Consider the following 25,552-nt stretch of genomic DNA (forward strand, 5'->3'; position numbering starts at 1 on the left):
ATATTTTCATTATTCTTTTGTAACCATATTAAAATTTATGAACTACAGATTTCAAAAATGATCTATCATCAATAATCATAATGATAAAAAAGTTAATATTTTAAAGTTATTATTTTTAATTAATTCATAGTAAAAATCAGTATGCTAATTTTCATCTTTTGTTTATTTCACCTTTATTGTTTTCATCCGAGCTTTTTGTTTCATATTTTCACCGAAGCAGTTAAGGGATTTGATCAATTCACTTACTTTCTTCGGTAAAATCATCCCACAGAGTTGTTATTTTAACATCTATCGTGAATTGGATCATTTACGTCAGATCAAATCTCTGTTTCCAGGTTTTTCCAGCGAAATATACACTCTCCGACATGTTGAACATCAACATGTCTGAGAGTCAGCATGTTGAACGTTGAATTATAATTCGGGGCACATTTGCTACAAACATTAAGCTGTTAAACTGAACCTTGTTTTCTTTTTAGTTGAACCTGTTAGAATTTTCATTCTGAAATTATGGTAAAATAACCGGCTGCAATCTTTCTATCGGAACATTTTTTTACCTTTACGGTTTTGAAACCGTTTACAACTAGTATGGTTATAAAACCATGAATACAAAACTATAAGTTTTTTTAAAACCATTTACAACTAGCTTGGTTTCAAAACCGTAAAAAAGAAATTTAATTGGATATAGGAGCTAGGCTTTTCATTAGGTAATGTACATTTGAGAGTGCAAAACACTGGAAACTCTCCGTGTGTTGAAGAGACTAGAGGATATATTATGATGTCAACGCTGAGATTCGAACCCCATTTCTGTCGGTCATGAGAATGGCAGATTCGTCCTTTCAGCTATAATATGTACCCAGCTCTAAAAAGTTTGGTTGTTTAACCGTATTAGGTGAAAGCAGTTAATAAACGTTTTTTTTTACATTTAACGGTTTGATTGCTATCTTGATTACGGTTATTTGACTGTTTTATTTGAATATGGTAAAATAACAATTAAATAAATTGTTATTTGTCATTTGTTCAGACACACTTCTAACAGTGTCATATCATATAATCAAGTTTAAGAAGTACCATGATTTATTTTAGCTTTGCATCATATTGTGGTTGCAGAAAATTCAAGCGATATCAGAACTCAATATTTTGCAAAATTTTCAATGCTGTAGTATAGGCAGTATGAATACGCATTATAATTTGTGTGATATAATGTGGGATCTTTCATTCTATTGTCTTTAAATTTGGTTTCTTTTTATTTTACAGCTGTTAAAAGTAGGACGAAGAAAGGAGCATGTTAGAATCCACTATGGAATTAGTCCGAAAGTCTCGTCAAAACGTAAGTCAATTTCTAATTTTTTGTTGTTTTTTCTTTTCTTTTATTGCTTTGAATTTTTCTTCCAAGGAATATATATATATATATATATATATATATATATATATATATATATATATATATATATATATATATATATATATATATATATATATATATATATATATATATATATATATATATATATATATATATATATATATATATATATATATATATATATATATATATATATATATATATATATATTTTAAAAGTTTAAGAAAAATATTGTAGGGAATGATTTACTTTCGAACTGGAAGTAGTCGAATTTATTTATTTTTGTATTTTTAAGTTGAACAAGATTTAGAATATTAAATTTAATATTGCATTGTGACAGTGAAGCTCTGAAGCCTCTTAGGACTGGGGAAGGGGATGTAAACACAGTCTCCATGACCTCATTATACTGCGTAAAAGACTTTTCTGTCAGACTTAGTTCATAATACCGTTTATTTTGTGTACGTCATTTAAGTCAATTAAATTTTGAAACTCTGAAAATCAGCCATCATTATTTGTTGAGCTAAGAGAATATATTGTGAGAAACAAAGAAAAGTATTAATTTTTTTTTTTTTTTTTTTTTTTTTTTTTTGTCGTGATGAGTTTTCTTTAATTTTGATAGTTTCTATACAATGTATAGATCGCTTCTGTGCATTGATTAGTGACTTATATACAGAAACGATCGATCAAAATTAAGGAAAACTTACCATGGTAAAAAAAAAGGATTTTATAACGGTTGATGAACTTAATTATGTAGATTTTCGTAATCTTGTAGTTTTTGAACCTAACTTTGAAGACAATGGAATTTCTAAGTCTTCGGAACTAACTTGTCTGCTTTTCTGCATTTTTTGTTTGAAATGGACAGTGGTTCCTGAATATTTTTACTATGAAGCCATAATAAATTGTTCTCCTTTTCGTGAGACCCTTCCTTTATATATAATTTTTTTTTTATTAATTAGCAGCTGAGAAATATACTAACTAAATGAAAGAATTATTTTGTAAATATTTAATGCAAGGAAGGGTACGTTTTAAATTCTAAAATTGTTCTTGGTTTATGCATAAGCTGAAAATAAATAAAATAAAATAAACTGAGTTATAGTTTTCATTGCTACAATTATTATTTCATTAATTTTCATTCATTGGTTATTTTATTGGTAATTTTATTTCACTGGTTACTAAAAATACACTAACCAAATAAAATAATTATTTTGTAAATATTTAATGCTAGGAAGAATACGTTTTAAATTCTAAAATTGTTCATGATTTATGCATAAGCTGAAAATAAATAAAATAAACTGAGTTATAGTTTTCATTGCTACAAACGTCAGGAATATTTAATAAAGAAATATAATTTCTAATTCTTGAATTTGGTTATTATTTCATTAATTTTCATTCATTGGTTAGGGTAACTTATTGGTAATTTTATTTCATTGGTTATTAAAAATACACTAACCAAATAAAATAATTATTTTGGAAATATTTAATGCTAAGAAGGATTTAAATTCTAAAATTGTTCATGGTTTATTCATAAGCTGAAAATAAATAAAATAAAATAAACTGAGTTATAGTTTTCATTGCTACAAACGTCAAGAATATTTAATAAAGAAATATAATTTCTAATTCTTGAATTTGGTTATTATTTCATTAATTTTCATTCATTGGTTATTTTATTGGTAATTTTATTTCATTGGTTATTAAAAATACACTAACCAAATAAAATAATTATTTTGTAAATATTTAATGCTAAGAAGGATTTAAATTCTAATATTGTTCTTGGTTTATGCATAAGCTGAAAATAAATAAAATAAACGAAGTTATAGTTTTCATTGCTACAAATTTCAAGAATATTTAATAGAGAAACATAATTCTTAATTCTTGAATTTGGTTATTATGTTTCGAATCGAAAAGTCCGAGGAAAACTGCTTATGATTTTTTTTTTAAATAAAAGCATATTCTTTTCATAATTTATTCTATAAACTGTTATTACAAAAATATTTTTTTAATAAAATATTTTGCTTCTTTTTTATTGGCATTTTACATAAATAATTTCATTTAAATAATCGAAATATTAAATTATGGATTATTTTTGGATATACATAAATCTAATTATTACTGGTTAAAAGAATGTCTTAGCTCACGAAACCTCTGTAAGCCTACTACGGAACCATAGGGTTCCGCGGAACTCCCTTTGGGAACTGCTGGAATAGGATATGAACTTTATAAACGAAAAATCACCAAAATCTCTTTCGGTTTGTGTGATATTACTAAACCCTAACTGATAATCCATCTATCGCTATATGGATCTTTTGCGTCAAAATGGTCCTTTTGCAAATAGGAACTGTATACGATTTAACAATCTTTGATCGCTACTTTCCTTGTGCCTAAAATCAGTTTTCCATTCACTGAGCTATTCGGGTTTACTTTAATAGTGTGTTGGCAAGTTAATAGTGTGTTGGCAAGTTTTTGACTTCTATCATTTTTTTGATTATTATAGCTATGGACATCACGTGTCAAAAATCTAGAAGCTTGCATTTATGTATTAGTATAAATATTATTATTTTTATTTTAAATAGCTCAATGCATCTAATTTTTAAAGGAGAAATAATAGATACTTTACTTTTCTCATGTAATTTGTCATATGTTTAAAAGAAAATGTCTTGAAAAAAAAGTACCCCTTTACTGTATAAATATACTTAAAATATAGATTATTATCTAAGAAAAGATCTGCTCTATTGTTGTAAAATTATTTTAAAGGAGACATTCTAAATTTTAATTGTAGTAAATGAAATTTTAATATTCTAATAATTGTCTATGCTTTCCCTTTACATTAAAAAAAAGATAGTAGGAGCCCTTAAATTTAAAATTTAAATTATAATAGATGTGCAGATTATTCAGAATCCTTAGCTATTTAAAATGTTAAAATTTATTTGATGCATACTTTTTTATGTTAGAGTTTATTAAATAAAAAAGTTAATTGTGTATTTATTAATTATTTTTCTTTTGGTAAATCATCTTATGTTAATGTTATCAGTTAAGTGAAACTTAAGGGAAAATATTTCTGGAGTCCTCATTTGGAATTACGATTACTTCTTTACATTGTTCATATAATTGTACTTAAAATGATTTCTGATGGATTTACTTTTTTTCTTCTTCTCAAAAGTCGGTTAATTTTTGTTTATATATTGATTTTTTACTTTTACAATGACTTTGACTTATGAATTTAGAGAGCTAAATTGTTTGATTGCAAAATGAATAAGAATTTTTTCGACCCACTTTGCAATAAAAAATAAAAAAAATTATACTTAGGATGACTTTTGACCTGGCTTAATGATCGCATTTTCACTTTGATGGTTTTAGGTACCCATCTGAAGTAAGGTAATTAATAAGTGTAGACGATAATTCAAATTAAAAATTAAATAGAAATTCGTATTTGTTTGAACAAATTTGCTAGTTTTTTTTTTAAATTTTATTTTATAGAATTGAATTTTTGAATTTGGTTAGCATCATGAAGGAATATTTTTTAAATTTTTTAAAAATATTTTTTGTTTTGTTTAGAATTAATGCCATTTTTCACCATTTCCCCAAAGCTGAAAAAAAACCTCTACGAAGCTTTTATGAAACTTTTTTACCGAAAAATTATTTCTCTGAAAAATAATTTATAATAGCTATTTATTTGTTATTTTCTTATTATATTAGTTAAAATTAGACAAGAAATATTTAGAGTGCTAGACAATTTTTACTTATTTTTTTTTTTTATACTAATGATGAAATCTAAGCATTCAGCGAAGTGTTTCTAACATTTGCTGAATATTTCAGATATTAATATATCTGGCATATTCAGCAAATGTTAGAAACACATAAAATAAAGAACAAAAAGAAAAAAAATTTGCTGAATATTTCAGTCATATTTTTTTTATTATTTTAGGCATCTTATTTCTTTGTTACTGCAAGTGAAAATTGCTTAAGTAATTCTCATTTGCCTATATCAGCGTTAGAAAAACTAATTGGTTTTTTCTTCCTTAGAGCTAGTTGTTTAACTTTACATAACCATTCATTCAAATTATTAACTTCGAGAAACTTTTAAAATTGAAATGTGTGAGTATGGACAACTCTTTCTTCCTGGGGTCACCTGACGTCCTTGGGGCAGGGGTTGTTGTCGACATCATGATGCCTGACCTCCGGCCCAAGGGCAGACGGGCGTTATCTAGGCAGATTTTTGGAAAACTGGGTTTTTGCTGCACTCGGCAAATATCCTGATACAAGGCGTATTCAAATTCTTACTTCGACCCTCCTCCTTCTCATGATGGATCGTTTACTCTTCTAAAAATTAATTTACTTTTAAAGGCTGAGACGAGCAAAAATTGGGCAATATTTCATACACTAAGTTATTTGTTTTTGCTCCTTTTAACTCTACTTTCATTGAAATTTACTGAAGCTTAGAAAATTTTTTTTTCTCTTTCATTTTCAGGTTTAAATACTATTTGCTTGTTATTATTACTTTATTAGATTTTTTAGCTTATTCAATTATTAATTTATTATCTCCATCTACCGACTAATTGTTAACCGGTTTAATTGTTATTTATTTTTATTAGTTTTTGAATTATTAGTTTATTATCCTCAGATTTCTTATTTTTTTTCTTCCTATTTAACTTTTTTCTCCCTCTTTTACAAGTGTGTTTTCTTTTTATTCAAGTTTAATAATTATTTGTTTATTATTCATAGTTTTTTAGTTTATTCGATTATTAGTTTATTGTAACCCTGTTTTTTTATCTACCCTTTTGTGTTTTTTTTTAAATTATTTTTTCACTCGAGTTTTTTTTCTTCTTTTCTTTTCAAGTTTAATTGTTATTTACTTCTATTAGTTTTTAATGAACTCAATTATTAGTTTATTACGAATTTTTTTTTTTTTTTTCTTATTTACCTTTTCTTTCTTCTTTTATTTGTGTGTTTCCTTCATTATCAAGTTTAGCTATCATTCGTTTATTATTTATAGTTTTTTAGTTAATTCAATTATTTGTTTATTATCTCCATGATTTTTTTATCTGCCTTTTTTTTCTTTACTTGTGTTTTTACTTTTTTGATTTAATTGTTATTTATTTTTATTACTCTTTTATAGTTTATTTTCCTCAGAATTCTTATTTTTTTCTTATTTTCCATACTTTCTTCGTCTTTTACTTGTGTGTTTTCTTTATTTTCAAGTTTAGTAATTATTCGTTCATTATTAATATTTTTTTTTTATAGTTTATTCAGATATTAGTTACTTATCCAGAGAATCTTGATTTTTCCTTGTTTAAATTTTTTTTGCTAGTACTGATTCATTTTCATCCTAGAGAAATTATTTAAATTTATTTTTTAATTGTAGGTAATCAAATTTTTTAGGGGTGCACAATCTCTTTCAGAAGAGAGTATCAAAAGGAAATCAAAAATTCTTTAATTCAAGAAAATTTAAAAATAAACAAATAAAATAAAATAATTAAATAAGTTAAGAAAAAAAAAATTTAAAAAGTCGGAATGGTAACAAACTTAAATCTTTTAACATTTATATTTTAGAATTTTAATGTCAATTGTTTTTTCATTTTTTTTAAAAATTAGTTTGAGAAACTTATAAAATTTATTTCCCTAGTTATCAAGATATTTTCAATTATTTTTTGGTTGCATGGTCGATTTGGTTGCATGGTTAATTTTATTTTGAAGGATGACCTGCCTTTATTTAAAACAATTAATTTTATTTGAAACATTTCCAGTAATGTTATCTCCACTTTAGCTGTTTCAAATTTTACAAGACAAGTAATGAGCAAGCATTTTGACTCGAAATTGTTCCCATGAACTTTTCCAAAATAAAACATTCTCCAAAACAAATTCATACATCACGGCTACAACCGTGTGACAGATCTCTTTCCAAATGATCGTAACCATAAATTTTTAAAAATGGTACAGTTTTAGTACAATAATATTTCTACAAATCACTATTTAAAATAGAGATTTGTAGATTTTCTTTTTTCGAGAAATATTTTTTATCACTCTTTTTTCATTTGCTCCACTGAACCTGCTCACGAAATTTTAAATTTTAAGAGTTAGGTTATGTTAAGATTTTTTTTTTCAGGTTTATTTTTAAAATAACTCTGAAAAGGTTTCAAAAATACTCACAAACCAAAAAAGTTTACTTGTTAACTGGTTCAATGTAGCATATTTCAATGAATAAAATAAAACAAAAGACATTCCAAAATATTAATTAGTTTATAAAAAAGGGTAATTTCGTTCACATAGGATAGCATACGCTCCTTGGAATAACATTGAGGAAGAAAATAACAATTCTTTGATAAACTTACTGTTAAAAACGTTGACCTACATTTATTATTTTATGTTTCACATGAGTTATTTCCGAATTATTTTATTGTTATGCTTTAATTTTAAACAACAGATAGTAATAGAACCAGTAAAGCTGTTTTTTCGCAATCTATGAGAGATAGCGCACGTGAGTAAGATATATTGTTATCAATAATACTTACAATTTAATCGTGAACAATAAGAATTGTAAGGAATCCGAACTGTTGCTAGGTAATCCTAAACAAATGTCCTAATATTATTATATCTAAAAGCAACTTCGGATGAAATGGATTTGGTACCCCTATCAGCAATAGTTGCCATATTTTGTCAGTCTGTATTTTGGCTTTTAAGAAAACTGCAGAATTTCTCTTACCACAGGAGTTGTATTTTCCTGCCGTTGTATTTTCCTGGTGTTGTATTTTCCAGCGTCGCAAACAACCAACAAACTCTCACAATTTAGTAGGAAAGATTGTGTGACTTCTCTTTTTTAACATAACCGCTTTAAAAGAAAACAATTGGTGTACGTACTGTTAGCCTAGGTCCTCAGCTTATGAGCAATCGTTTCATTTTTAAGTCCTTCACAAAGGAAAATTTCTCCCAATACTTGATCCAGGAGTTGCCTTGTCTTCTAGATTGGGTTCAAAATTACAAAGCTACGGAGCTGAACATTGAAACCCAAAAATTGGAACTCGTGAATCCAAACCCACTCGTAAACCCAAAAATTGGGTCATCTGTTCAACGACGATTATAAAATAAAGTGAAACCGTTTTATTTTAAAATATTTTATGCTAACGGCTTAGAAAATTAAAAGGAAGAGCTATGAAATAACAGGCACTCGATTTGGAGAAACAAACCCATTCATATGTTTTATCTTTGATTCTGATAACCATAAGCCTGCTCATTTAAGTATATAGTTCTATACTGCTGTTTTACAAATATCTAAAATTGTCGCTAGTATACTGTACTCTCCACCCTCCCCATCCTGGTTGTGCGCAATCTCTCTGACAACGCTACCATTCCTAGCCTTACTTTATGTGAAATATGTAGATTTGTACCATGGGTATAAACTTACCATTTAGTATGTTACTACATGTATGGTATTTATACATGTGTAATTTATTTCGGTGAAGTTTTCTATGATAGAATGGCATGTTTCACACATTCTAAATTTTGTAATACAGCTATCGCAATATTCCTCGATGATGCTGTTAGCATGTGTAATGAGTTAAACGTGAATAGTTAGTTAAAATAGTTTGGCATAACTTTGGGTACCTCGTAAATACGTATTAAACACAATGTAGATACATACTGAATTTTAATGTGCATTATTTATTTACGACTTTCTATGAATTAAACAAGCATTATTTTACGTTTTTTCATTTTTTTTAATAAATTCATTTTACGTTTCTTTTTGTTTAGTGGTTCGTTAAGGGGAGTCGGTAAGCATTGTGCGTAGCGTTTTTAAAATGTACTTAAAGATGCTTTTTTTATTGGGTGTTTTTAAAAAGTCCTTTATTTTCTCTTTCTAAAATGAGATATTTTTTTTATCATGTTGGTTTTTGTCACGAATAATGCCAAAGGCGTTGTTTCCACACTATCCTATTCAACGTTTTCACAATTCATTCAACCACAATAATAATATTATCAGGATATGCGCATTTATAAAAAATTTTTCTTTTCTAATATATATATATATATCCTAATTATATTTGGGGAGATTTCGTATCGAGATCTGTGGCAGAATAATCGCAAAATCTTGCCAATTTCCGGCAGCGGCCCGCAAGAACAGAAAAAGTAAATAAATAAAAAAAATCCACAGTAAGGGACCAACTCGAATCGTAACCACCCTCGGGCAAACATCTACAAGTTTTTTTTACCCCTTTGAAAAAAAGTTTGCAAGTTTAATATCTATTTGTACCTTGTCACCTTGGCGATTGTAGTTGGCACGATAGATCACGATGTGGATATATCCCCTTATATATATATATATATATTTAAAAAAAAAAAGAATGAAGAGTTTAAGAATATTTTTTGAGTGCGTGAAAAGTGCTTAAGATGTGCTTATTTTTCATTAAAAAAATTTGTCTGTGCACCCTGGGCAGGGTATATACCAATAATGCTAAAACTGACCTTTTTCAAGGTATCTTTTCTCAGCATATAAACAAGATATTGCTGCTGTTTTTTTTTTCAACCGAATATTTATATATACATGTTTGCACTGTGATAGCTGTTAAGACATATGTCTTTGGCAGAAATATTTTTTTTAAAAATTATAAACTAAAAACTTTTAGTTTTTTTTAAAGAAATTTTCATCATTTTTGAGCAAATATCTTTTATAACTCAAAAAGTATTTCTGTTAACGCTAAAACATTATCATAACATACAACTAATGTAATCTCAAATATCAGCCGATAAGATTGCAAGCCGATATCATATGAAGTTTCTTAGAGAAGTTACATCAAAAAAGGTCAGCATTATCGGTATATGCTCTACCGACTCCCCTTTTAATTCTTTCTTAGACGGTACATTTTTATTATTTCTTTGAAACTGAAGATAATGCCTGCCCATAAGCAGTCCGACAATACAGTTCGAAAAGCTCTGTAAGAGTCATTAAAACTTTGCTAAAAGAATCAATAATAAAAAGCAGCACGACAAAATCAATTAAAAAAAAGCATAGCATTTTTGGAACTTGTTTTGGAGTTGATTGTTTCAGACTGTTTTGGTTCAGATTGTTAAGTATAAAGCACTCAAACTATGGCTTTTTTATTTACCTTTGCGGCAGAGCTTCGAAAAACAGTGTTAAATAAGAAATATATGTAACGTCTAGTTGTGGAAGTATTTTTGTATTTAAATATCATAATATAATTTAATTTAATTTTTAAAAAGTATATATTTACTTTTTTAATATTCTTTTTTACCAAAATTTTACTGTAATATACTTTTAATAATTTCTTACGTATTGAAACACAATATTGTTCAAATTTGCAGCAACCTTAATACACTTAAAACTTGAGCCACTTTATCGTGCTAATTGATGATTTAAACTTGATTTCATGATGAAATGCACCTTGAATGAAAAATAGCTAATTTTAACACATTAATAAGATTGCAAGAAATTTTCTTTCTGTACTGGGAAAGTTTCCTACATATTATCCTATAAATTAATAATTTTAACTTGGTGAAAGGATAATATGCTTCAAATTGATCAAAGTATAGTTAAATTTTCACACCTTAATAAGGTTGCCGAAAATTTTCTCGCGTGAAAACTTCCTGCATATTATTGTCCAAATTAAATATTTAAACTTGTTAAAACAATACTAGGGTTCAACTTGAAAAAAATATGATTAAATTTATCACCTTAATAAGGTTGCTATTATTTTGGTTTGTATTATGGCTCAACGTTGAACCGTTTCACAGAGATTCTTTTATATAGTGTCTATCTTTTTATATGGAGGTTGGAAAGGGGCTGCAGTCATAGCTATTGTTAATTATTTATATTTAACCACTCTTTGGTTGATATTTTTTGAAAATTATTTATACACTCTCATAAAATAAAGGTTCAATGTTGAACCATAATATCGGTACTTTGAATCGCTCTATAGAGCAAATTTGTTGCAACTGAAATAATGTGTTGTTTGAACCATGTTTTCGTTCAAGTAGATTCACATTAACTAGTAATCAAGCTTGAAATTGAACTAAATGCTTATTGTCAAACTCGGTACTGTATTAAGGTTGCATCCAATATCCACCATAGTAGATCCACATTAACTGGTAATCAAGCTTGAAATTGAACTAAATGCTTATTGTCAAACTCGGTACTGTATTAAGGTTGCATCCAATATCCACCATAGTAGATCCACATTAACTGGTAATCAAGCTTGAAATTGAACCTAATGCCTATGGTTAAATTCGGTACTGTATTAAGGTTGCACCCAATATCCACCATAGTAGATCCACATTAACTGGTAATCAAGCTTGAAATTGAACCTAATGCCTATGGTTAAACTCGGTACTGTATTAAGGTTGCATCCAATATCCACCATAGTAGATCCACATTAACTGGTAATCAAGCTTGAAATTGAACCTAATGCATATGGTTAAACTCGGTACTGTATTAAGGTTGCATCCAATATCCACCATAGTAGATCCACATTAACTAGTAATCAATTGAAATTGAACCTAATGCCAATGGTTAAACTTGGTACTGAATTAAGGTTGCATCCGATATCCACCATACCCCGATTCAACATACATCATAATTTGTAATAGTGTAATTTTGCTATGAACGGTCAAAAGTTGTTAAAAAAAACTCATTTACGAGAGTATTTGTAACCATTGGTCGAATTTTTGTTTCATCAACTCGATTTTGTATTTTAATAAATAAAATAAAAATTATTGAATTTGATTTCATTTTAGTTCAAACGGAATCTACGGATACCCCAACTGTCCTTGTTCCATCCGGTCCGGAGCCGGTACAACCCTTTCCATCCTGACCTACATCCGCAGTTCCAGGGTCACTGGAAATCGGGACAGACGCACCTTGAACTTGTGAAAGCTCTCCTACCCCTCCTCACCCCGCTTCCCCGGCCTAGCCCACCCCTCATGTTAATGAGGGTGTGAAAATTCTCGTAATAATTATTTCTAACTTCATCCGGGCTTTCTCAAAGTTTCATCCCTCGTCTCATTATCATGTCAGTGGAACCCCGCCCTCTCTTGCTAAATCCCATGCACAGGGATGTTCGATTTAGAAGCTCATTTGCATTTTATTTTCGCATCGGGGATGATGAGTGGCAACTTCAGTTCCCCTGGTTCATGTCTGCTAATGAATAAACCAGAGAATCGCTAATCTTTTCTCTGGAGTCGTTGCACGCAGCCAAGACTTTGGTGAAGGTTGCTGGGATACGTTGCGTGGGCTTACTGAATATCCGATATTGCCCTAGAAGGTTGCTTTGCATAAAAATTAATGATTTTGCTAATTTACTTGATCTGGAAGAATCTTTTCTTTAAAATAACACTATGGTTGCCGTGATTTGCCTTTACCTTATCATCTTGTGTTTTACCATAGAATGCTCCAAAAAATTGGTTTTCTGTTGAAGGTTAATAATATCGGTACATTGAACATAGCTATCGTACATAGTTATGGTATCCATTTTTTCATTCAAGTTAAATAATTTTTTTCAAGTAGTAGTCAACTTTAAAAGGAAGATTATTATGGTTCAAATATGATTGAAAATCTTATTAAGGTTGCAGAAAATTGTAACGATGTTATCCTACATGGCTCAAAACCTTTATCACTGTTTATTTTTACAATTTATTAGTCTTTTTTGTTAGTTTCTAGATACAATCCTTTGTATTTTTTGTATACTAGAAAATCGCTAATCTTTTCTCTGGAGTCGTTGCACGCATTCAAGACTTTGGTGAAGGTTGCTGTGATACGTTGCGTGGGCTTGCTTATTTATCCGATACTGCAGTAGTAGATTACTTTGTATAAAAAATAATGACTTTGCTAATTTACCTGATCTGAGAGAATATTTTCTTTAAAATAACACAATGTTTGCTGTGATTTTTATTTGCCTTATCACCTTGTGTTCTACTGTGTTATATATACCATACCATGTTCCAAAAACATTGGTTTCCGGTTTGAAGGTAAATAATGTCGGTACCTTGAACATAATTATCGTGCAATCTTTTTGTAACCTATATACCGAGAAACTTTTCATTTCAAATTCTCTTTCACCTTTGTAAGTAATTTAAAGTATCGAGGAAGCAAGTTCAGGCAAACCTAAAGCAAGGTATGAAGTTTCAATTGTTGAAAAATATTTCATAGCATCAAAATGTAAACAAATTATGAGAGGATAACTTAGAATTACGCAATGGAGAAGTTCTCATCCAATAATTTGTTTGCATTTTTATATTTCGATAGTTTTTTTCTCAGCAATTCAAAACTTCATGGCCTACTCTGGTTTGATTTTAAATCAGCTATGTAGATGAAACAGAATTTACAATGAAACGTTTGTCGCGTGTTATAGGGTCCTCTTTAATGTTAAATAATTTTTTTTTCTTGTAGTAAACTTTAAGAGATAGATTATGTATGGTTCAAACATAATTGAAAATCTAAATATTAAGGTCATAATGTTAAGTTTAATCTTAAGGTTACAGAAAATTTTAAAGATATTATTCAACACACTCAAAAATTTTAATATTGTATTAGCCTCTTGCTTTATTTTTTAAATTCAATCCTTTGTATATGTAACTAAAAATAGATCTGTATATAACCGGTGGGTAACTGGTGATAAATGTTATTAAGGGAATTGTACGGGATAAAATGTTGTATTGTTAAGGCTTTATTTTACAAATAATTTAATGTATTTCATTCAAAAAGAAAACTCTGGGGAACATCTGATAATTTATGTAGCGCATTCCATTGGCTGTTTTTACTTTCATTATTAAAATCTCAAACGCATTAAATACATAAAAACGTAATAGGCTAAAACTGTTTCTTGTTGTTGTCGGCACAATCTTATTGGCCACAAAATCACTTAGTAAGATTCTTTAGATAATAAGGAAGGGTCAGATTTCTCTGGTGTTGTGATCAGCATAAAATTTATAAAAAGTAATAAAACTGCTTTTTTTTTTTTTTTTTTAACCTATTTGCGAATTGGGTCTTGGTTTGAATTTGATGGCGTGCACACACACTTTTCAACTGTGTTCAAGAGTAATAGTAAACACTGCGCATGCGTCGTCATTGCATGCGTTGCTATGGCGAACGCTTTTTTTTCTTTTTCTTTTCAGAAACAGGCATTTTTAATGCATTTACGTAATAATAATTTAGAGGAATTTTTATATTCTTTTTATTATTAACGTATAGTTACTGGCGGCTTGACGGGAATTTCAATCTAAATATGAATGCTGAAGAAGGAAAAGTATTTTGTGACGTCTTGAAACACGTACATAGGCAGGATTTGAAAACCAATCTGACGACAAATATCAATTGAGACAGTTTTTGCAACCCATGATTTGAAACGGAGTCAATCCAAAAAGAAAAAGCATTTGACCAATGGGTAACTAGTGATCGTTATGAAACGAGCACAAATTTTTTTAAAAATTTTTTATTTATTATTTTTTTTTATTTATTTATTATTTTTTTTTTTTATCGTCTGTAAAATATTTTTCTCTCACTCCAGATTTCTTTGGCGGTGATTTGAATAAAGTTAAATAATAAAAGACATAAAGTTACGGTTTTTTTTTTACTGGAAATTATTTCTTTTCTGTTTCCCGTTTTTAATTGCAATAATTGTTTTTTTTTTTCATTCATTGATAGGAATAAAAATAATAAAAGCTATAAAGATATTTTCCGTAAAATATTTCTCTCTCATTCATTTAACAGAATTTATTTATGTGTAATATTTACCATCCTGTTTTAGTATTTATTTTTCTCTTCTGTTATTTCTTTTTCGATTGTGATTATTATTCCAAATGAAAGGCTTAAAACTTAAAGCTTCCTTCCTGTGATATTATCTGATTATACAAGATTTTATAATAAGATATATAAAACTTTATCAAAGTTTATTAACCGTTTTACATTTATTAAACAGTAAAAAGGTTACATTTACTTTTATGTAAAACTGCTTTTAAGAAACTTGATGTAAAGCAGTCAGCAAATGCAATAGAAACAATGAATTGAAAATTTTGAAACATTATTAGGAATTAAGTTCTCGCACTGTTACTAATTAACTTTTGGGGAAAAAACACTTAACAAGTTTTTATGGTAAACAAAAATTGAATAGACATTTAAAAATATAATTGTAGATGAAGCTAGAATGGTAACCGAGCAAAAAGATTAGGTTTAAATTTTATTCCAGGAATTGAATTTGTGCTAATGCAATAAAGCATTTTGAAATTTTTCAATTCTATACTTTTTTTACCTCAAGAAAAGAAAAGTGCAGTAATTGTTGGGGTTGGTGAGCGATGCGAGCAGGCATTAGAGCCCCTTGGTTGCAGCATTTAAATTAATCTCTCATTCGTCAAAAGACATGAATTGAATTGAATTTCTTGGTCTGGTGCAATAAAAGCTGCGTCAAACTTAAACGACATCATTTGTTCGATTTAAGAGAATCAAACGGTCCATGTCTGCGGAAAGAATAACAGAAAAAGAAGAAAACTGATTGGTGTGCTTTAATCTCATGCTATCCGTGTTTACCTTAAGAAAATAACAGAGTAATTTTAAAATTTCAGCTCCTGTTATTGTGTGCCTAAAAGAAGAAAAAAAAGGACGACCCTGAATAACTTTTGATTTAAGAATCGGATCTTCAAGTTCTGGGACTCAATCTTAAAGGTTCGAGGGGGGGGGGGTGATCTCAATTATGCAAATTAATTAGTACAGACGATATTTTAAGTTACGAAATCAGACTCAAAAACGTTTTTTCTCTGAATTAACATACCTTTTTTTTTTTTGTTGACTGATTTGGATTTCTGACCCTTAAAATATAGTGGGTAGCCACAATCTGAGAAATATGGTCCCAATAGTTAGCCGCAATAGTGAAAAGTTTTGCACACAATTATAAATTCCGTTTTTCCAAAGATAATTTCATGCAAAATGTAACTTCTTGTAAATATAAATTTTTTTTATAATTTAAATAATAACAGTCGAAACCATTTTGAATTCTATTCGTTTTGAATTCTATGATTTGAAAAGAGCGGTTTTTTATAAATGCATGCCCTTTTCTTAATTTATTCAAAATATTATTATTAGAAAACTAATAATTTAAAAATAAATCTATTTCTTTTTCATTGGCAATTTAATTTCAGAATGAAAATCGAAATATTAAATAAATAATAGATTGATAACTAGATCTAATTACAAATACATATTTCAAAAATCTCTACTATGAGGCAAAAACAAGATTTTATTCTCGGAATTCCTTTCAGACTTTCACGGCGGATCACCATTATGAAACTACTGCCTTAAACCATAATAAAGTGTAAAATTTTCTGTTAAAATTGAATCATATTATGCTTTAAGAAGCCTTAGTTTGCATAATATTAGGGGGACTGGAAAGTAATGTCGTTTCGGTGCATTTGATATTTGTTATCAAGATTTTATTTTCAATCAATAATGTATTCACCTTCGTTAGCAACAACCTTTCAATGCCGGATCGAAAATGAATTGTTTTTTAAGACTAACGAATATATAATGCGCCGAAACGACATTACTTTCTACTATGACCCCCTACTACTATGGTTCAACTTATCGTATGGAGATTGCTGCAAGTTAGTCCAGTATTTTGTTTAACTGAGAACTGCCTTATAGTTGAGGACATTTATTTTTAAAAACTCTTCTCTATTTCATTCGTAATCGATGGATTCTCAAAAAATATTTTGAACTTGCCTTAAAATGATAAATCTAATTATATTTACGATTGCTCTGTTAAATTTACTCTTATAAGTTTTATTTATAAAAAATGGGGATTTTCATAAAATTGTTAAAAAGTTCCTTAAAATGTTAAATCACATTATTATTTATGATTGTACTTTTAAATTTACACTTTTAAATTTTACAAATGAAAAATATGTATTTTTAAAAAATTGTTTAAAGGTCCATTAAAATAATAAATCTAATTCTTATTTATTACTGCATTGCTAAATTGATAAATTTCCGAAATGAAAAATATAGATTTTCAACAAGTAGTTAGAAGGTGCCTAAAATGTTTTTTTTTATCCAATTATTATTTATGATTGCACTGTTAAATTTACATTTCTAAATTTAATATATGAAATATATAAATTTCGAAAGAATTGTTTAAAGGTGTATTAAAATGAATAAATTAATTGTCATTTCTGATTGCACTGTAAAATTTATACGTATAAATTTTATTTACGAAAAACATTCATTTATAAAAAAATGTTAAAAAATGCCCACTATATATTTATAAAAATCTTAATTTTAAAAATTGCAATTTTGAACTGGTTATTATTTTTTAGGCATTTTGATATGATGGAACTGTTTTATTGTTTTCTATAAAAATGTTACTATTTCTCGCCGTCTGGAGTGTTTGGCCACCTTTATCTAAGTAAGATTATTTATTAAAAATCGATGGCTGCGGTATCTGTGCCTATAGTTCATTCACTGTCTGGAAATTTTTATATATCTGGGGATTACAAAGTATCAAGGATGATTCAAGGGTAATTTCTATGCGATAGGGCGTTACTAATGTTTTGGAAGACAAACAGTAGGAAAAACTGGACCTTATCTCTCTCTTATCATTAGGAAATATTTCGTTTTCCTTTTAGGAAATTTTGCTCTTTTCTTAACTTAATATGCGTCTAAAGATGTTTGTTTTTATTATTCAGAATATATAGTATATATATACGTATTTATAATTAATAAAGAGAGAAAAAAAATTCTGGTTAAAATACCGTACTGTATGTGGTACATTTCCGATTATTATTTAAAGATTTTTTTTTTTAAAGAAAGTGTAAAACTAAAGCATTTTTTAATGCTAATATGAAATATATTTTCGTTTTGTAGTATGCGATTGCTTGAATCCTCATTTATTGGATCATACTTAAAAATTTTAAATTTGATATTTCTCATTTTGAAGATCTACTTAAATAAGTTCATACTGTTAATAAGTATTTCTGCAGAAAATATTTTTAATTTTTAGGCTCTTCCTCGAGAAAATATTTGGTATAAAAACCAGGTTTTTATGAAATATATTTTTACGCTCTGATTAAAAAATAAACTCTTTTTTACGTGTTGTTAAAAAAATGTATTTTTAGATGTAGGAAAAAAATACATTTTAATATGTTTGTATGAAATATATGATAGCTCAATTCCTGAATTATTGGATTGCAATTTTAAATCTTTTATCTTTCTCTTTTTAAGAAGTCATTTTATTAACTTAAATCAAAAATTATTGCCATTTTTTTTTGCAGGGATAACTTTAATGTTTAGTTTCTTCCAACATGAAAGCGTTAGAAAAATCTATGTTAAGATAAAATGCATTTTTACATTTTGAGGTGATATATTTGGTGACTTAGTTTCTGAACTATTGGATGACAATTTTAATTTTGTTTGTTTCTCTTTTTAAGGAACCAATTGATTAAATTCAATCATATTAGCAATGGTCTTTTTGCAGGCGTAGCTGTAATCTTTATCTTCTTTTCCCGTAAATTTGGCAAAAAAGAAAAGAAAAAAAATGCATGTTGAGATGAAATACATTTTTACATCTTGGTATAATAGCATAATTCCTGAAATGTTTGATTGCAATTTTGAGGAATTATTTGGTTAAATTCAATCATATTAGCAATTGGTTTTTGTGCAGGCATAACTTTAATCTTTACCTTCTTTCTCCGTGCATTAGGCGAAAAAAGTATGTTGAGACGATATGCATTTTTGCATTTTGGCACAACATTATTATAAATATTCGTTTCGTAATATACAATCGATTGATACCCGAAGTAAAGAATTGCGTTTTCAAATATTTTACAGCATAAATTAATATCGCTCTTTTTAAGAAGCACTTATACACTTTTATTAAGCAATTGGTATTGCAAAATTGTAAAAAACTATTCATAATTTGTGAATATAAAATAAGAGTTAAGTCACATTCTTTCAACCAGGGTCCTGCTTTTGTGAATTTGTGCAAATACAAATATTTGGTATTTAGCCTATATTGCTCAACACAGAATATTCGTTTCGGACGAATAATAGAGACAAAATCACTCACATTTTTAATAATTTCAACTGACACATTTTAAATATCACAACTTAGTTATGTATCACTTTTAGTGTGTTACGCATTAAGTAAAATTAAACAATTCTTAAATTTGTCATATTTTATTTAAAAAATTTAAAGAAATTAATTTTTATTTTCATAATATTCTATTAATTAATTTTATGAATAAATATAAATTGATCAATTATTTATTTACAGAAAACAAATTATGATTTGATATTAATAAGAATGCGCACACGATGTTTGTAAAAGTAGAAATATTTTCTTAGAATACTACATTTGGAATTTAAATTTCGGGAAACTTAGTTTGTCTCGAACCGTCTTTCTTCCCCCCCCCCCTCCGGGAAGGGTTTATTCGACTAACAAAGCAATAATGAAGATAAACAAATTTGTGAAGGGTATGATCAAAAGATAAATTATTTTGTGAAGGATCCGTTTTCATAAAAAGATATTTTGTGGTTAACGGTAACAAATTTTTTTCTAAACAGACCCCTGGTACATATTAGTTTAATAAGCAATTTAATAAGCAATCATATTGGCAATCGTTTCTACCGCAGACTCATCTTTAATCTTTAGCTTGCACCCTCTCTTAAAAATATGTGGCAAAAAAAAAAGGAAAGTGGTTTTTGAATTATGGATAGATGGCGTGTTTAATGTGATGTCGTACTCGTTGTTGCTTCAACTCATGAGGTTGTTGCACTTAAAATATTGCGATCTTTAAGTGAAATAAAAGGAAACTGTTTTTAAAATTTATTATTAAAACAAATCACTTCTTTCCTCCATTACCATCAGTTGTCTTGCTACGGCGGATCAAATCTTTAGTTGTCACAAATAAAATCGCTGTCTGGGTTTTCTGCCTAATAAAAATGTCTGGTTATACCACCAGACTAGAATTCCTGCCTCAGCTTCGATTAGGTGTTTAATCTTTATCGAATGACACATTATATAAAAGAAAGAATAAGCATTGTTCGACCACTTTTCATTCTGCTACATTAAAATCTAATGTTTTATAATGCCTGTTAGAATATCACTTTAAAACTGTCATTTTTGCAATTTCTAGACGAATTAAAAATTCAGTTTTAGAAAAATTCTATTAAATTTGAGATGCATTTTAAAAGTATATTATGTAGCTGAAATTCTTTTTGCGAAAATGTATTTGCGTAAATAATTGGAAAAGGCTATCGGGAAAAAAAATGATATACAGCGAAAAAAAGAAAGAAAAAATATCAAGACGAATAAACAAATAATGAATATAATTGTGGTTTAAAGATGAGTAAAAAGAAAAAAATCTGCACACGAACTGTAAAAATAGTATGTAAGCATGTTTTGGGTGATTTTAAATTATTTTTGTTTGCAAAATTTTTTTAATTTAATTTTTTCTTAAAATTAATTATTCTGACAATTTACTGGGATTTTATTAAAAGTTTTTTGAAAGTCAAATTTTATTATTTTCGCGATTCAGTAGAGAATAGAGTGTGGTTCTCAACTTCTTTTGAATCACCGTCTACTTTACCTAGGAAAACATTTGTATATATGTATTGTTTATATTTATAAACACAATTCACAAATCCCTTCCCCTCACATGTTTATGCAATATTTCGATAGTTAAACATTTGGGACATACTTAAAGAATGTTATATTTTAGGCTTTTATTTTTAACCGAAAAATACGTGGCTTAACATTATTTTATAATAAGGTCTCTATAGCAAGGGAGCAAAAATATTTTGTGACTTGCATGATTACTTCTTGTGATCCTAACCAATTGTTTTGTGGATTTTCCCGATTAGAAATATTTAGTCCTTATCTGTTCAGCCTTTTGGCTTTTTTTTTCTTGGTATTCTCGATTTTGTGTGTGTTCTGAACATCCTGTTTTTTACGAATACAAAGGCTAAATTTTTATTTTAAGGAATACAAATCACAAATCTTGTAGGGTTTAGCTTTGTAGTTTCACAATTCTTCTCTTTTACCAGATTTTAATAATGATCGACTTCAATGAACAATACCATACAGTAATCATATCCTAGACTTTTCAAGTAATGAATTAAGGCATCATCCCCCTATACTCTAGTGCAGAAATCTTAAGCGGCGCTAATTTGTGATTATTGAAACCGTATTTTAAAATTTTTGATGAATTAAGTCTTGGACTCGATTACAAATTTTAATTAATTAAAGATTAGAATGAAGGAATATTAACTACTTCATACTGATTGTTATTCTTTCCTTTTAATGAATGCTGTAGTACTAAAATACATTTGTCTCAAACTATTATGAGTTCATTAATATTCTTCATTAATAAAATTATACTGGAAACTGTTAGAACTTTTTCTCTGAATTCTGAAATTAAAAATATTATGTTTTACTATACTTCTTCGATAAAATTTACCTTTATTTTAGTTAAAGTAGAGCAAATTATATTTTTTTCTTCATTTTGTCCTTTTTTAAAGAAATAGTTAGGCATTGCATATTGAACAAAAAAAATCTGATTTTTCTGTAGAAATGTTTTTTCGATTTTTTGAACTTTTTCTTGCCCACTACAAGGCCTGCCTTAACGCTCATTCCAAAAGAAAATAAAAACAAGCCATTTATTATTTTTATTATTATTTAAAGAGACTCGTACTTTCTAAAAGCCTCTTACGCAAATCATGCAAGCGTAATGGGTATTTTTTTTTTTTTTTTTTTTAAATTTCATATCCGTCGTCGAACAGCCGACCCAATTTTTGGGTTTACGACTACTAATGTTCAACTCCGTACCCTTGTAATTTTGAACCCAATCCAGAAGACAAGGGAACTCCTGGATCAAGTATTGGGAGAAATCGGCCTTCGTGGAGGACTTTTTTGATGGAACTAACCCGCATTTGCCTTACACGGAGAGGAAGACCGCCAGAACCTCCCATGGTTAGCCTGACGGCAAAGGGACTCTAACCCATGATCAGTCTACCACTGAGGATATTTCACGTCAGCACTGTGGTCGGTGCAAGCTGGATGCGGATTTGTATCGACAAGCCATCGCTGGGATCGAACCCGGTTCACCTCATTGGAAGGCGAATGCTCTATCCTCTGAGCCCTCGCGGCTCAAGCGTAATGGGTTTAGAAAAATCTAAGATAACTTTGCCCAATCTAAGTCACAGATAACTTTTACATTATAATTGACTGTTTTGGCTGGATATGCCAACTTTTCCGTTCCCTCATACCCCTAAATAATTCAAGATTAATTAAGATATCATAACGAGTCGAAGAGTCCTTTGATTAGACATACTGATGATCAAGATGGGGCATTTTTAAATTTGTTCAGAGAGTTTTTTTTGTTCTGTAATTTTAGGAGATTTAGGATTATGTATATGGATTATTTCTGGTTTTCAGTACCTAATAAAATAAATACTTATTAAGTATTAACAGTATTATTATTTATGGAGTCTTCGAGATGCGGAGTTAAAACTATGATGGATTAACTCTCATCCATATTGAAACCTACGCAAAGATATCACTGAGTAATAACCGCAAAACCGTTGATGGATGTTAGAAATATATTCCTAAAACAAGGTGAAGTAATTTGAGTTGTTTAACGGCTATTTTTGAATCACGGCCTTTATAAACAAGCTAGGTCAAGGTTGTCTGGGAGGAAGAGAGAAAGAAAAAATGAATAAATTCTTCGGAGTGATTATCTGAGTGAAATGATAAATTTTTTAAATAATTCTTTCATATTTGCTCAATGCATTCACATTTTTCCTCACTTTTTCCGCTGAAGTGTAATCATTATTATTTTAATTAAAGAAATCGATTTTAATTAATTCCTAAATATGCATATAGGTCACTCAGCCGGTAATATAAATAATACGCGCACTGGCAATTAAAATTGATTTAACAATTGATTCCACTGTGACCTACTAAGATTTTGATAAAAGTGTGAATTTACTTTAAAAATATATTATCTTTAATTTTTTTTTTTTGGATGAGGCAATCTTAATGGCTCGAAGTGTTGACCTTAAAAAGCGCTACTTACTTATTGCAGACGATATTTTAAGTTATGAAATGAGATACAATAATGCATTTTCTCTAAATAAGCAAACTTTTTATCTTTGTTGTAAGATTTTGTATAACCATCCAGAAAATATGGTCCCAATGAAACGATTGAAAATGTGAACTTTTTAATGCTATTTTTATTTTTCAACGTGAATTGCAACGAAACCTTTTTTCCCCCAACCCTCCCAAAAGAAACAGATTTATTTATCTTACGATAATTCCGTACATAAAATAATTTATCATAATTATTTACTGCTTTTTGTTATAGATTATACTAATAATTAATTTAAAATTAATTAATGTAAAAACTTTTTAAAACGGCATTATTATATTAAATAAAACTTTTAGTCAGAGATATGAAATTCTAAATTCCCGTAACTCTGATATGCTTCAAAGAGGAAAATTCTTTTTTATTTTCTTAAATTGTTTTTTCAGTTTAAATTTAAAAGGCAGTTACGAAAAATTTTTTACAGTAGCAAATGACATAATATCGTAGACTTGTTTTCGGCATTTTTAAGAAAATAATAGCTTTGATTTTTTAAATTGTCGATCCTACAAAATTTTTTTTAATTTGCTGGGAGACGTGTAAAATTTAGATCCTGTAAACATATGTAAAAAATCTGTTCTCATATATCAAGTCTTATAATATTTTTTTTATTAATTAATAATTCAATAAATCTTTTAAAATGAAGAGTTTGTGTGCCTGTCTGTGTCTTTCTCTCTCTTATAACTCTTAAACTGTTTGTTTTATCGTCCTGAAATTTGGACAGCGGCTGCAAGGGACAATTTTAGTCCTCGATCCTAAAATTTGTTGGAAATGTTCAATTAGATTGTTCTGAAGATACGTTGGTCGAGGTAGCCTGGTTGGCAGGGCGCTGGACTCACGTTTATGAGATCGGGAGTTCGAATCCAGCAAACCGAAGATTCCCTGTGTAGTAAATGGTGACTGGCGCATGTTAAATCTATCGGGTCACAAAGTCCTCAATGTTCCCATACCAAATCAATATCTCTTAGGGTACTGAATTGGAAATTGATCATTCTCTGGTCCAGGTCAAAATTATGATCTGTGGATGAATGAATGAATGTAAGAATAGGTCCACTCTATAAACGTGTGTGGCAGAAGTCGAATTCTCGGCCACAGATGGCGCCAATGGAAAACAAGAACAATCGCATCCCCTCTGTCTTAAGGGCCAACAACAACAGGAGATTCGTTTGAAAAATGGAATTTTCTCATTGGTTAAATTTTAGCCATTAATTTAAACTAAACTCTAGAAGACGTATTTCGTAATATTTTAGAGATCGAATCATTGTTGTTTGGTAGCTTATAGTCCTACTTGATCAAAAAAAAGAAGAAGAAAAAAAGAGTCTATTGCACATACTACTTATTAAAAATTTTGCATATCTTTGATTAACTATGTCAGATAAATTCAACGATCAACGTGATAGAATGGGTGAACTATGTCACCAGAGTAGTATTTCTAAAATTATCTGAAACCACGTGTTTTTTTCGTTACGGTAATTTTTTGAAAGCGTGTTTCCAAAAACTAAGTAATTTAAAACCAACAGCAATTAAAATGACCAAAAAATTAGTTACGTATAGAAAAGCAAAATTGATGGAAAAGATGGTACTAATTCGTTTAGAAGCAACGTAAACAATCACTGTGCTGTTATTAACGCCAATGATGCTTAATTAATTTTGGTAACAGGTGCTAATTGAAATATTAAAAAATCTTGTTGTAAAAAGTAAGAGTAATAAATAAATGATACAATTTCGCTTTGAAGAATTGTAGAAAACATCATGCTATTATTGACGCCATGGTGCTTAAAATATAACAAGTAGGGGAGAGTGGGGTCGATTGTAACATTTTTTACTTAACTATTTTTAACTAACAAGAAATCCAATATGTTATTAGTATTAATTGACAGACGAGTAAAGTAGACTATCCTCTGCTAGAAAAAAAAATAATTACCTTATTTCAAATGTTATTATATTAGTTATTAACAATTTTTGACAGTCGTGCACTTGTTACAATTGTCCCCACTTACGGGGTCAACTGTAACAGTTCATGAATTCAACTAAAACATAGTTAATTATACATATTATCAT

The 25,552-nt window shown here is 28.6% G+C and overlaps 1 long non-coding RNA gene across 3 annotated transcripts in view; it reads left to right on the forward strand.

The window, feature by feature from the left end:
* LOC107436716 (uncharacterized) overlaps positions 1-25,552 on the forward strand; it is a 441,993-nt gene that overhangs the window by 250,583 nt on the left and 165,858 nt on the right. For all 3 annotated transcript variants that reach the window (XR_015434629.1, XR_015434630.1, XR_015434628.1), the window contains one exon: positions 1,255-1,327. This is a non-coding gene — a long non-coding RNA (uncharacterized LOC107436716). The remainder of the gene's footprint in view (positions 1-1,254; positions 1,328-25,552) is intronic.

Source organism: Parasteatoda tepidariorum, chromosome 6 (assembly GCF_982258835.1).
Source record: "Parasteatoda tepidariorum strain Cologne lab strain chromosome 6, Ptep-v5.0, whole genome shotgun sequence".
Taxonomy (NCBI): Eukaryota; Metazoa; Arthropoda; class Arachnida; order Araneae; family Theridiidae; genus Parasteatoda; species Parasteatoda tepidariorum.